The sequence below is a fragment of the Rhinolophus sinicus genome, linkage group LG07 (genome assembly GCF_036562045.2).
Source record: "Rhinolophus sinicus isolate RSC01 linkage group LG07, ASM3656204v1, whole genome shotgun sequence".
NCBI classification, from domain to species: domain Eukaryota; kingdom Metazoa; phylum Chordata; class Mammalia; order Chiroptera; family Rhinolophidae; genus Rhinolophus; species Rhinolophus sinicus.
Genome location: NC_133757.1, coordinates 6,869,866 through 6,882,500, shown reverse-complemented (window position 1 = coordinate 6,882,500; position 12,635 = coordinate 6,869,866).

The window sequence follows — 12,635 nt, the reverse complement described above, 5'->3', positions numbered from 1 at the left end:
CCTCCCACGTAATGTCTGAATTTCCTCTAGAATATTCCTGCTCACATACTTACAGAGGTGTGGAGTGCGGAGATGATTCTTGGTCCAGGAAGCCCACTGTTTCATCGGAGCTCTAATTTGATGCAGTCGGGGCAGCAGAGTGCAGGGGTTGGTAGCCCAGGCTTTGGAGCAGATTCCCAGGTTCAAACCCCATCTCCCCTACTTACTAGCCGTGCGGTCTTGGCCAAAGACTGGACCTCTGTGTGCCACCGTTTCTCGTCTGGTGAAAGAAGGACAACAGTAGTACCTAGCTCACAGCACTGATTGAGTTGATGTATGCACAGCACTTAGACCTAAGTGTTATTACCATGTTTCCCCGAAAATAAGACCTAGCCAGACAATCAGCTCTACTGCGTCTTTTGGAGCAAAAATTAATATAAGACCCAGTATTATATTATATTATATTATATTATATTATATTATATTATATTATATTATATATTTTACCCAGTCTTATATTATAGTAAAATAAGACTAGGTCTATACTAATTTTTGCTCCAAAAGATGCATTAGAGCTGATTGTCCAGCTAGGTCTTATTTTCGGGGAAACACAGTAAATACTAAGCCTCTCCTTTCACCCTCTTATGTCAATAGTTTTAGATCAATAATAACTTTAGGTTAATAATTACTAATTTAAAAATATTTTTAAAAACTTCCTTGTCTTTATAATTTTTTCTCATCGATTAGAGAATTAGATGATTGGAAAAGCCTAACTTTTTTTGTTTGTTTGTTTGCTTTAAATTTAACACTTTTTAAAGTTTTTAACATTTCTCCACACATGCATACATTTCCCAGGGCATGCTGTAGGTATGAGGAAATTGTGGTGAACCAGACAGACAAAAGCCTCTGTCTCCAGGGAGCTTTCGTTCTCTTTTCCTTCTAAACAGAACTCAGTATGGCACACATTTTAAAAGTCTTTAAAGTGGTGAAAATTTAAAATGAAAAACAAAAGGAAAAGTAATTCTTATAGAATGGCTGAGTGGAAAAACCTAAAAGTGATACTAAAGTATCAGAAATAATGTGATTACCATGCAGATAGCTAAAGCCTGCTTACAATACACTCCCTTTATACTCATGTTTTCAGTCTGGGGCTTTTCACTCCCAAACTTTCTCCACTACTAGTCCACTAAGACATCGTGTAATTCCCCAGTACAAGTGGCTTTGGCCGTTTCAAATTAATCAGACAATCCTGAGATACCACCATAGCAACCTAGAAATATGTGCATCCACAGAGCACCTTGGGGGACTCTTGTTTTTTCAATTAGCAATCATTTGTTTATTGATTTTTACAAGATTTCTTTAGCAATCCAACTAGGTTTCCTGAGACTTCATGCTACTTATTTTGTTACGTGACTTTCTGAAGTTGCTTTACAAATAACCATAGCCTTGTATTTCACTTAAAGAAAAAGTTGAGATTTTCAATTAGATGGGACCTTGCTGGATAGGTCAGTTATCGGGGATTGTGAATGTCAACAGTTTGAGCTCTTGCCGTGTGCACGGGCCTTATGATTCCAAAGGAAATAAAATGGAATTCTCAGGCCATCAGCTTTTTCCGCTCAAAGGAAAAGTTTAGCAGCACCTGCTTGGCAGGGCAAAAGAAAAAAAGAAAAAGACTCAATCAAAAGGAAATACAGAGAGAAGGAAAGAAAAGAGCTTGGTCAGAGTGGAAACTGAGAGTAAAGAGGAGTATGGAAAGCTTTGAACGTCTGCAGAGCCTGCAAAGTTTGGAGAGCCGGCAGAACGTGCGTTTAAGAAGCATTGCTATGAGTAGTAATACAGAGTCCCTTTAATGTGATGTAAGTCAAATAAAGATTGTTAGAATTACTTTTGGGTGTTGGATATGACAATATGACAGGTCTGAGACTGGACCACTTGGGCCCCTGAAATTTATTTTGGTTACAAAGCCACATACACTTCATATGTAAGGTAGGTGGGACGTTGGACATAGCTATCAATTCCCACTTCCACCAAGTAACTACCGTGTTTCCCTGAAAATAAGACCTAACCGGAAAATAAGCCCTAGCATGATTTTTCATGATGACATTCCCTGAACACAAGCCCTAAGGAGTCTTTTGGAGCAAAAATTAATATAAGACCTGGTCTTATTTTCAGGGAAACACGGTCATGAGCACTTGCCACTCACCACCGTGTGTTCGGTGCTGCAGGAGCTTCAAAGATGACTCGGACAGCAGTCTCCCCCCAGGAGTCCTGAGTCTAACACAGGAGGTGCTGAATAAATATTTTTAAAATGGCAAATGAATGCCTGTTGAATAAGGGAACTAAAATTTGCTTGCAATTAACTCTAATAAAGGAATAATAAAAATAATAACTAACACGAATCGAGCACTTGTTATCATCCAGGCAAGCGCTTGACGTGTATTTATTCTTTCAAATGTACCGTGTGCCCTAAGTGAGGCATAAAATGCTGTGGGAGTTCAAAGGAGAAAGATAACTTTTCCATCTTGGAGAGCAGTCAGAAAAAGCAAAGGCTGTTAGTCAACTATAACATATGTGACAGTGCCACAGCAATACACGAAGTGGTCCCTGCCTTCGAAGATCAGTGATAGGGTGTGACAAATAAGGAAGGTGAGAGGTTCCAATAAGCCCGTCTATAACGGGTGCCTCCAGAGTGAACCTGTGATTTGTTGCAGGGCCAGAGGGAAGAAGGGCTGTCAGATGTCTTATGTGTGCTGAGGACGTGGGGACAGGACTGGGGTGGTCAGAGAAGATGAGTATGTAGGACTCAGACAGGCAATAAGGGAGGCTGGTGACCTCTGCGGGCAGGGGCCAGCAGGATGGAGACGTGGGAGGTAGGACAGAGCAAGGCGGCCTGACGGACAGGTTCATGCAGGTTCTGGGTTGGGAGAGGGCAGTGAGAAAGTAAGCTGGAGCTCTGCTCAGTGCCAGGCTGTGGGGGCCTGGAGTGCCAGGCTAAGGAATTCTGATCTCTGCGGGGCAGCAGGGAGCCTCACCTTCCCATTACCCAGGTGAGGGGCTGGGAGGATGTCTTTTAGGAAAAGCGCAGTTGTGGCTGTGCCCTAGATGGACTGGCGGTGCCAGGCTGGTCAGAGGTGGTTGTAGTTAACCAGGCGAGAGACCAAAATACACCAGGGGCCAGTGAGCCGGAAGCAGCGGTGACTGTCACCTGCCCTCCTTACTGTTCTAAGGGACCTTGTCCTGATCAATAGCAGTATTTTAGTCAGATTAGGCAGCGTGTTGGTGCTCAAATCTGATCTCGAGCTGTAGGGCTTCAGCTGGTAGCCAGTGACAGAGGATGGGTGGGAAGAAATACGTATTTCCCTTTCTCTCAGCGTTATTTCTGTGGACCATCGGCTTTGACTCACGTCTTTTCCCTGGAGGAGGGAGGGACGGGAGGAGGGCAGGCCCGGGCATTCAGGCCTCGGCACCTCTGGGTGATGGTCTGGGAATCACATCTGTATTTGCTGTTTTGCAAGTTGAGCTCTTGTCATCCAGCCTACAACCCCACACGAGGCTATTTAGAGAGGAAGACTGTCAAGCTGTTCAATCTTTTGCACCATTACCTTTAATATTAGCCATATTTAGTTTATTCATAAAGGCCCGTCTCACATGAGAGAATTCTTTATGTAATCGTGACAATTGTGTTCAGGCTCTCCTCTGAAATGTGTCATCTGTCTCCTTCTGAGGTGATTCGGGAAAATCCAAATGTTTTTATTTTTGCTGGGTTTGGGCAGAGGAGTATTCTCTTGTAGACTCTTTCCAAGAAGCCTGGGCTCATCTGGGCATGAGCACCACCTAGGCAGACCCTGTGGCCCCTGGTGGACATCTCTGGACACAGAAGTGCCCTTAGCAGCAGGCCTCGGGATCACCATGGCAGAAATGGAGGGAGCCTTGGGGTTGGGTTTTACAAACTCCCATTTTAAAGATGTGGGCACTGAGGCCTGGAGGGGCTTCCAGGTAATTGAGCCGAGTCAGCAGGTCGGTAGTGGGCCTGGGTTTGAACCTGAGTCTCTCATTCAAGAGCTTTTACTGCCACATGGTGGGCCTTATGCTCAGCTTTGGGGCTTTGAGGCTGCAAAGTGACAGGCGGGGACTTGGAGGCTGCTGGCCAGTGCCCTTTGCACATGCCTGAGTTGTTACAGTAACATTGCAAACGAAGTTGCATGCTCCCGATTTTCAGACCAGTAAATGAAAGCTTAGGGAAGATGAAATTGTTTGAGTTCTTATACCTAAGAAGAGGTCCCAGGACTCACACACAGGATTTCCTGGCCCCGGGGAGGGTGGAAGCTGCTGCTACAGACCACCTGGGGACTCCATCGTAAGCTCATTGCTCTGAGTGCAATGCCTGGACAAACTGGACGTGGAGAGGATGCAGAATGCTGGGGAGACCTTCCATATGGTAGCCCCTTTGTCTGGGTGACCCCACGTTGGTGCAGGCTCCCCCGATGGTGGTCTTCTTCCGCGGGGGCGCAGAGGGCAGGCCCCCAGCCTTCCTCTTTTGCCTCTTTTCTTACCTAAAACTCTAGGGATCAGTCCATCCAGTTTGGCTAAATGGGGGCCAGAGGAACTGAGACAATTTTTTCTCTCTAACACAGCCTAGTATTCACACCAAGTTCTCCTTTGAGTGTCTGAATTGAAACATAATCTCCTTCTTTCTGTAAGAAATTTTATTTTCCCTCAAGCAAATTGTTAGTGGAGGCCACCTAGAGAGAGGGCCAGGTACTCAGGAGAAGTTAAAAGAGAAACTCATATTAATATGAATATTTTGCAAAACATTTACCCTGTTATTTGTTTATTTACTAACTTAAATAGCTCATGTTCACTATTTTAAAAATTATAAAAGTACTGGTAAGGATAAAGAAGACAATAAAACTTGCTGCTACTCTACCGGCCAGGACATTACTGTGAACATTCTGGTGTATTGTGTTCCAGACTTTTCTGAAGCACATTACGTACATGTGTATTTTTCATACATGTGTATTTTTTGTACAAACCAGATCATGTCTGTGTCTTGATGTATAGCTCACTCTTTCAATGGAGCAATTTGGAACTTCAGGGATATCTTGCCGCAACAGGAAACCCAGTATACTTCTCCACCATTCTTAGTGGCTGCTGAGTGTCTTATTTTTTATGTGCTATCGCTTAGTCAGTCAATCCTTTATCATTGTATCTGCCACATATTTGAATGTTGTTACAGCCACAACGTAGGTATGTGGCTGTTCAGAGAAACCAAAATCTCTCTGTCTTCTGGCTTGTATGGTTGAATGCCTCACTGTAGGTGGCTAGAACAATGGTGTGGACATCTGGATATTTGAAATAGTCATGTAATGTTAAGTGGACAGAGAGAACACCTGTAAAATACAGACTTACTTTTTCTTCTCATCCTGATATTTGCTTCTAGATATTTGGTATAGCCCCGCCCCTCTTTTTCTGGTTTCTTGGGTTTCTCCATCAATTGTTCCAATTGGTTGTTTTCCCATTTTTACTCATTTTATTGCTTCATGAAACTCTAGAAATTCTAGGTGCATCTTTTTATCTTATCCTATGGCATGTTCTATTGTTTATGATTCCTTTCTGTAGATGAGACTTTGAAGTTAAAATTTTTTTCCTCAACTTTTTATTTTGAAAATCTTCAACTAGACAAGAAAGTTGAACAAACGCCACAATGGACACTTGTGTACCTGTTATTTGGATCAAACCTTGTTTCAGTTACCTATTACTGTTTAATAAACCACCACAGATGTAACAGCTTCCATTTATTATTTCTCATGGTTCTGTGGGTTGGCCCAGTGATCGCTGCGCTTCACGTGGTGATGGCTGGGGCACTGGGGTGACTGGAATTTCTAAAACAACCTTACTTAGATGGCCAGGAGTTCAGAGCTGTGGGCCAGGGGCCTCGTTTCTCTCCGTGTGGCTGTTTGGGCTTCCTGGCAGCATGGTGGCTGGGTTCCAAGAAGACACAGACCAAGAACCAAGGGAGAGACCCCAAAGCATTTTATGACCTAGCCTTGGAAATCATACAGCATCATCCACCACTTTTACTTCACAAGGCCCATCCAGATACAAGGGGACTGAAATGGACTCCATCCCTTGACGGGGGAGGAGGCAAGGTCACATCGCAAAGGAGCATGTGGGAGAGGAGATAGTGTGGCAGTCATCTTTGGGAATGTAATCCGCCACAGCCTGCCCTCTGGCCACAAAACTTCACATCCCTCCCACATGAAAGAAAACCACTCACTTCCTCCCCAAAAAGTCTAGTCCCATCACAGCGTCTGACTCAGGCTTGAGGCCCCAAATCTCATCATCTAAGTCACCTCCTGAACTGCTGAGGCCCCTGGCTGTATTTTCTCCAGTGCAGAGAACTGTGAACTAAAAGACACAGACCCAAGATACTATGGCAAGACTAGGGTAGGATAGACAAGAGATGGTCCTGCTCAAAGAAAGCAGGGGCAGACCACCCTCTGATTGCTCTTGACCTGTTGATGCTGCTGATAAACAGAAGCAGACAGGAAGTGTCATCTTCGGGTTGTGGGTACCGATCTGGTAGGTTTGTTTGTACCAATGTGAATTTGATGTGCAAAAGTCACATCACATTTGCTGTGACTCTATATACTGAAATGGCTTTCATTCGTATCACCAGTGACTTCTGGGATGGTAACCCAATGGACAATTCCCAGTCTTCATTTTATTTGGGTTCAGCGATACACAAGACTGATGCCCACAGTCAATGAGTCAACAAACCATCCTTCTCTACAGAAACGATGCTTCGGGAATCACCTCCAGTCAAGAATGGACAGTTCACAATTTCCCAAGGTTGTCACGCTCTGAAGACTATTTCAGCATCCTCCAGAGTAAGAAGGTCACTAAGATGAGTCTGCCATTTCATAGGAGGGATTCTGGCGGCCTGTGTCGACAGTGAGGGTTTTCTTCATGCAATGGCACTCGAGTGCTGGAGTTGGCCCTGGGTCAAACCACACAACCTCTTCGCTCTGAAGGCAAGGAGACCTGAAGCTCCATGCAGGGCAGCGACTTGGTCGAGGTCCCATGGTGACTTGGTGGCAGAGCCAGGAGGCTCTCCTGCAATGACTCACGGTCTTGGGTCAATGCTGACTCTCCATTCCGCACATGCTTACGGGTGTCTGCTGTGAGCTCGCTACCGCGCCAGGCAGGCGGACTACAGAGGAAAACACATGCTTTGTGCTCCGAAGACGCTCAGAGTCCCTGCCAGTTACACTCCTGAGGAGGCCTTGCTTCAGCCCGAAACATTTTGATGCCAGGCCTCTTGGAAGGTTTTCCTCGTTGGACCCAGTGTTAATGCCATGATTGCAAGGCCTCACGGGCTCCCGGTTCTTGACGTGGGGGTCAGGGCGCAGTTGGTTGGCACCACCCTAGTGTAGGTAGCAGGAACAGTGTGGGCGGGGGGCACATTCTACCATGTTGACATGGCCTCCGTAAAGTGAATTAGGGGCAATTGCCAAGTGGACCAACATCTGCTTCAGCACCTTGAGAAAGCTGAAAATAAAAATCGATACGTGTAAGATTAGGCTGTCGAAAGAACCCAGGACTACACGTAATTGCTATCTGAGTTCAGGCTGCTGCGAGTGTCCCGGAAAGTCCAGAAAGCAGGCACCTTTCCCACGTACGGTGTTTGCATTCTCAGCTCCCTCCCGGTGGTAGTGTCTGGCTTATAAAATGACACTACTGACGATCCCTAAGGAAGCTAATTTTTTTTTTTTTTATCATTCTCTCTTTCTTGGCTTAACATATACCCATTTTTGTTTTGCTGTTTCAGAGAAAGGAACCTATAATAATTGTGTTTTAGAAATTGGAACAAAAAACTAGCCGATGCAAGTTTAGTGAATATTGAGTTTTAAACTTGTCTTACTGTGATTTGTGGCCATGTCATGGCAAATATTTTTCAATGTCACCGCCTTAGCCAGTGCTGTCACTAAGGCAGTCAGCTGGGGAATAGAGGGCCGAACACTGTGATCTCAATATTAATGGGAGCTGTTGAAAGTGGCAAAGGTGATAAAGTATTGTTTAGTTATTGGCGCCATACTTTGGCTGCGGGACATTATTATAAAACGCAGTCTGTTTTTGTCAGATTTCAATCACGGCTTCAATAACACGTTTAGAAACTTGGAATCTGGGAGCCCACATAAGAAAAGATTTTTTTCCTCCTTAAACTAAAGGACTTTAGATAAAAATCTAAAGAAATGGGGTTTGAAATTTGGATGTTACTTACTTTATTAATTATTTTTTTCTTCAAATTATTTGGCAATGTGACATCCTTGCCTGATTTGCAGTCAGGTGGGTTCCATGTGGCTTAAAGGAGATGGAAAATTAATATAATCTCCTCCTTCACACTTGCATAAGGAAAGAGTCCTCCTGCAGGTTGTGAAAAGAGGGGGCCCAGCTCAGCTGCAGAGTCACGAGTCACCTTTACCCTCCACCCCCTGGACCACTCCAGGAAGAGAGAGTTATGCAAAGTGCATAATACTTTAGAAAATAATATCCAATTTTGCAAAATTACATTTCATTCAGGAAATAACAGGACTCCCCCAGGTTGGCTGCGACCCCGGGGAGACGGGGAATGAATGCCTTGGTGGAAGAGGTGGCCCCTGTCGTTAATAATGCCTGGGTTTAAACTTATAATTAAAATAACCTTTAAAATTCAATTTTTATAGATGGAGGAGATAACTTGATTTGAAACCCTTCAATGCACACATTTTATGTAGCATTCACCCAAATCCAATGATACCATAGAAAAACGGGAACATAAAACTCGATGATGAGAGTTTATATAGCTTTTAAATATCAAGCTGTCAGGCTTTGTGCTGGCAGAAATATTGTAATTGGACAAGAGTAAAGAAAAAGAGTTTATATTTCGCGTTGAAGATTTTTGAGTGAATCCAGACCAAGCAGAATATAATGGAAACCCCTTTAAAAGAAAGATGACAGAAGATTCCAAGGTCTGAAGCATAGTCTGACCTCCCTTTCAGAGGAGATCTGCTTGATAAAGCAGACACAACCCCAATAAAATACTAACAATAGAAAAAAGTAAATAGAAATCATATTAAGCAGTGGCAATATTGCCTGAATTGAAACAAAAATTAGGTATAATAGCCTTAGCGGGGTTTTAATATGGTCTCCAATCACATCACAATATGAAGCGTATCATGGTGTCTCTAAATAATGTTTATCGTCTTGGAATCTCCCTGCCTAGTAGACAACTTGCATTATTTGAGGTTTGTGGCTTTTTTTTTTTTTTTAAGAACTCATAAATATTTAATGTTCAGGATCAAGAATGGGGCTGGGGGGAGGGGAATGTATCTCTAGGAACAGTGATATTTCCCTGTGTGACAGGCCTGGCATTGTGTGGGGCTGGGGCTGGGCCCTGGTGAGAAGCCTCTGGACGTGGAGGATCGTGTCCCACACAGGACCATGAGCCTCCTAGTGCCAGGGCCTCAGAGATGAGCCCAGATGGCAGGGCAGCCTGGCACCGGTGTATCAACACCTGTCTGTCATGCTTTGCCAGGACAACCCTCAGGTGTCTTTTTTCCATGTGCTTCTTGGAGCAAAGGGGCCACGGGTGGGGGTGGGAGAGAGGAAGGCAAAATGGGGTCATGTTGACCATATGTTAAAGCTATTCTGAATTCCAAGAGCTGGTGGGAAAATTTGGCCAAAGAACAAGTCACATTGGCCTTCAAACTGGCCGTCCATCTTTTCTATCAGTCAAGCAACTAGCGTGTATTTATTGAAGACCTGCAGTGATCTAAAGATTGTAATCCTCAAATGGTGTTTTCTGTTGCCTGTAAGGTTTTTCGGGAATATTTTCAACATTTTCTTAAGTTTCAGAAAATCTGGGTTTCTGAAACTTAAGAAAAGGTTGAAAATACACCCTAAAAATCTTAACATCTGAAACATCAATTTAGGATGGACCCTGCATGGATTCAATAAGAGTTTGGAATCTAGTCTTTCTGGTTCCGTGTTTCCATCCTAGGTAGAAAAGACAGGTGAAAAGGAGAAGGCAGATTGTGTGCTATTTTCTCAAAATTCCTGCAGTTAATTCAAAAAAGTGACTCTTAGTGACTCTCCAATTCTCTCTGCAGTATCCGTTCATTCACTCACTCATTCATTCCACAAACATCTATTGAGAACCTACAATATGCCAGGCACTGTTCTAGGCTCTGGAGATACACCAGTGACCAAGGCAGCATGTCTTCTGCTCTCGTAGAGGTGATTCGCGAGTGGATATTGCCCAATGCTGGACATCTGGGCCCCCTTCAGAGACAGAGAGGTGGGAAGCAAACACCTTTTTCGATAGAATGATTGCTTTGGGTCAGAAGCACCTTAACTCCTGCAGGACTTAGGCGGTTCTTTCATCTGAGGGCTGGCAGGCGCCATGCTCTCACCATGTCCCTCACCAGACCTCAGCAGCCTTTCAGGGGAGGAGATCCAGAACATGGGAGCACAGAGCACATTTTTTTCTGGGAAGAGAGTTCACAGCTGTCACCGGTTCTCACATAAGAAAGCAAAGGCCTGGTGTCCTGGATGTTGCTTCCTCCACAACCAGTATTGTAAAGGGACTGGAGATTTCCCCTTCGAGGGCTTCAAAATCACCTCACAAGACAGACACGCTTAAAACCAGGCTACCTGGCTTCTCAACACTTCCCATGACAAATAGGCTGAGGAGCGGGGAAATAGAAAATATGAATTTTTCATCAGGTACCCCGGGAAGAATGGATGTGAGCCCCAGGATCAGGGTGAGCAATGGGCCGACTGACCCCCGAAGGGAGCAAAGGCTGTAGCTGTGTGTGCACCTTTGTGTATACATGTGCATGTGTGGAGTGGGGGCGGGACGCGGGGCAGGGAGAAAGGGCATATGCTGCCCCCAGCCCAACCCAGCCCAGCCCAGCCCAGAGTGGGTGCTGGATGTACCTACCTGGCCTCCTCTTCCTCCCTGTGGCCCCGGAGGAGCCGATGTTCCAGCTATACCAGTGCTGTGGATTATATGCATCCTTAGGGAGAAGGAGAGGCCCTTCCCATGTCTCAGATTCAAGGGTTCCTGACCGCTGTGATCCCAGCCTCCGGCCGCCCTCGGGGTAGGCAAGGACCTCGCAGCCAGTTCATGCAGTTGGAGTGGAAGCTGGTGTGCCAAAGGAAGGTTGACTGGGTGGTCTCCTGCCAGCTTCAGCTCACCTTTGGCATGGCCTTGAGCAGTGTATGAGACGCAGTTTTCTTATCTCTAAGGTGGGACTAAGAAGAATTCCTGTGCAACCCTCCTTCATGGTTGCAGAGCATTTTAAAAATGTATGTGTTTATGAACAAGTTGTTCGTGGTAGAGCTCTAAGCAAATATCCCTGCTAGTATTTTGTTCAGTGAGTCAATTAATTACAGTTCAGTTACTGAAAGACCTGATCGCCACGGTCATGCATCTCGGGATCAAGTGGCAGATGGGTAAAGAGCCACGAGAAATGCACAGAGGAGCTGCACAAATCCTTGCTGTGTTATGGTCAGTTCCTCCCTTCCCTGCTCTACTGCTTGGTTCAGAATTCCGTACACTGAGCCCTAAATGAAAGTCATTCTATGATATGCGTTTGAGTGCATGCAGGTCTGGGATCCTGAACTCTCATTCTAGGAAAAGTTCCTCAGAAATGCCAACTGGGACTGAAGCCTTGGGACCTCTCTGTGCCCATGTTGCTAGCTGCTCTGGGCCTGGGGACCTGTAGAAAGGGAGTTTCACAGAGAAGGGGCAGGATTCATGCTCAGCACTGTGGGGAAACAGACCCTGTAGGATGCCTCTCCTGAGTCACCCACTGCAGGAAGAGAACAGCGTGCCAGTGTCCCCAAGAAGACAGCTGGTGCTTAGAGCGGAACTCCACTTGCTCCAGGTCTCAGAGCTGCTAAGAGGCAGCACCAGCCTGTGAACCAGCTTTCCGACTCAGGTCTAGGCCTTTCCCTCTTTCCAACCCCATGTCCTCCATCTTCTCTCTCCTCTCCTCCCCAGCCCAACCCAGTCCCTTGGCTGTGACTGGATTTATATGAGGATGGCTTTCACTTCTGTGCTGCCACTGGCTCCTTGATGGCAGTGGCCTGGACCACAGTGTGGGGGAGAATGCTGAGGCTGCTTGTGGGTTCAGGGGGAAAGAGTGCAGTGATTGATTAGCCATGTCTGCCTTGGACGTGGGAAGGAGAAGGTGCTGTGTGTTGCCATCCCTCGCTTGGACATGGAGACAGGTTAGCAATAGCTCAGGGATGCTCGGCTGCACGCTCTGCTGTCCCCGCTGCCACACCACCTTGTGAATGGAGCAGTGACAGCCGAGGCATCTCCTGCAGCTGTGGGAGGCAGCCAGGACAAGCCTCTGTGTGGAACTGTAGCTGAGGACCCTGGCCAGAGTGGCAGTGACTTCTATGTCCTACTGAGCCGACTTGTCAAAATGCTTTTTTTGTCCCACTGTAATCTCAAAAAAGGGATGCTGGTGGCAAGAGAGCCCCAAGGACAGAATCACCCACCCCAGGCATGACAGGCAAGCTTGCTGAGAAGGAGCTGCAGCCATGGGACAAGGGCCTGGAAGTGGGAACCATTTTGGACCCCAGGAGGGAGGGACCCATGA